Source organism: Orycteropus afer, unplaced genomic scaffold, assembly GCF_000298275.1.
Source record: "Orycteropus afer afer isolate SDZICR_OR568_19922 unplaced genomic scaffold, OryAfe1.0 scaffold00576, whole genome shotgun sequence".
In the NCBI taxonomy this organism is placed as follows: Eukaryota; Metazoa; Chordata; class Mammalia; order Tubulidentata; family Orycteropodidae; genus Orycteropus; species Orycteropus afer.
Genome location: NW_006922163.1, coordinates 1,521,991 through 1,524,636, shown reverse-complemented (window position 1 = coordinate 1,524,636; position 2,646 = coordinate 1,521,991).

The following is a 2,646-nucleotide window of genomic DNA, read 5'->3' as shown; positions in this document are numbered from 1 at the left end:
AACCAGAATAGACATATAAATCGAAAAATTAATGGACAAAGATTAGAGAACTAGAACAATTGCAGACATTTGAAATTAGGCTGAATTTCTACTCAGCATAGAAACCCAACCCAATCCAATCCACTGCCATTGATTCTATTCTGACTCATAGCAACCCTCATTGGGTTTCCAAATTGGTAAATGTTTACAAAAGGAAATCGTCCCATCTTCCTTCTATAGATCAGCTGGTTGGTTTGAATTGCTACCTTTCTGGTTAGCAGTCAAATGCCTAAGACACTGTGCCACCAGAGCTCCTTCAGTCTAGAAAAGATGGTAATATTTGAAAAAAGGAATGACCTGAGGGAGGAATTAGAGAATATAATTTCAAATCCTCATGGATTCTTGACTTCCTGGAGCCATGGAGTATGAATGAATGGCTGAAACTATTGTTATTGTCATAAGATAATCCTTAAACATTAAACCTAAAATATCCCCCTAAATTCTTCTTAAAACCCAACAGTATTTTATCTGAACTAATAAAAAATATCTGCCTTGAACATTAAGCTCTTTTGAGAATGAACTATATGGGGTCAAAATGACAACAGCAACTTGAAATTTTAGATAGGAACCTTAGGGTAGAGAATTTATGTTAATGAGAAAGGAACAATTCAGAAAAAGAGGAGAATGGTTGCATAACTTGAAGAATATAATCAGTGTCACAAAAGCGTACATGTGGAAACTATTGAATTAGTGTTTGTTTTGCTGTGTGTATTCTCAACAGCAGCAACAAAAAAGAATGAGCAGAAATATATAAAAAGTATTCTCAGCTATGTGAGTGTTCAATTCCAATTTATTTACATTTCAGTATGTATACTAATTGGATTACTAGTGGAAAAAGACATTTTAAAATGTAATGGTCTACTGAATAAAAGCCATGTTTTTTTTTATTTATTATGATATTTAACCAATTTTCATCTTTAAGAATTCCTTATATAATATTATATATTTTTCAGTTAAAAAATAAGCTTTTGCTAATTTTAGTTTTTCGATATTGTACATATATCAAGGACAAAATATAATATATATACATATTCACATATGTATGTATTAAAATTTAATAAACCTTTTCATAAGTCCTTTCTCACACAGCATCATTCATATTTTTCCTCGAAAAGGCATATCTCAATATGTAATCATGTACTTCTGAACTAAATGTTATCCTGTTGTATGCTTTCCTTTCTTTACATTTAACATTTTAATCATTTTGGCAAAATAAGCAATCATTATCTTGTTAACATATGATGTGAATTAAGTATAAAACTTTTCTTCAGAAGCCTTTGTAATAAATGTATTAACAAATTAGGTATTGTTTCCTTACATGGAAAAGGTGTCTGTGATATGACCCAGCACCTTTCCGATGGTTGGTAATGGACATGTGCAAGTTCTCTCAGTTTTCTAGACTCAGGGTCCTAGAGAAGAATTATTGTCTTTTTGCTATTTTAATCATCTAATTCATGGGATTTCCTTATATTTCAAAGTCGTTTAAAGTTTATTCCAATAATCTTCCTGTGGTTATTAGGTATAGCGAAGTCTTTTTTGATTTATAGCAACTCCCTGTGACAGTAGAACAGCACCACATGGTTTACTGGCTGTAATCTTTGTAAGAGTAGATCACTAAGTCTTTCTCACATGGAGCTACTTGGTGGGTTCAACCTACAGGCATACTTCAGAAATATGGTTCCATTTAAGACCACAACAATAAAGAGAATATCACAATAAAAAGAGTCGTATGCATTTGTTGATTTCCCAGTATATATGAAAATTATGTTTACACTATAATGTTTCCCATTAAGAGTGCAAAAGTACTATCAAACAATTTAAAATATTGTGAGAATTACCATAATGTGACACAGAGAGAGAAAGGGAGCATGTGTTGTTGAAAACATGGTGTCAATATACTTGCTCAATGCAGGTTTGCCACAAATCTTCAATTTGTAAAAAACACAGTATCTGTAAACTGCAATAAAGCAGAGTGCAATAAAATGAGGTATGACTGTACCAACACAACATTTTGGTTAGCAGTCAAATGCTTAAGTATTGCGCTGCCAGTCTGTCTTAACAATCTTCCTCATTCACTCACTCATTGCCATCAAGTGGATTCCAACTAAAAGTGACCACCATTGGCTTTTCAAGGCTTTAAATCTCTACAGAAGCACGCTGCATCATCTTTCTCTTTTGGAGCAGCTGGTGAGTTTGAAACACCGACCTTTTGGCTAGAAGCCAAATGTTTGAACCACTACACCACCATTATTCTAGTATAACACAATCATTTTCCATAGGAGAGGAAATTGTGTCAGTTACCCATGCTTCATCTAAGTGCGAAACTTGCATTTTTTCTATTCTATTTTAAAAAGAATTCTTATAATTTCCAGCTCATGTGTGGCATCTTTCATTCCTTCCAGCAATGTTGAAAGTTTCTTTGCTTATTTTATATTTACTTAGCCCTTAATGTGTCCCAATATTTGACTCTGCCAAGCACCTGGATGCACTAAATGTGGTCCAAATTAAGAAGAACTTTAAAATTATTTAATTAAAATATATGCTTAAGATAGCTACAATGAGAGGCGGGGCAAGATGGCGGACTAGGCAGAAGGATTGCACAGACCC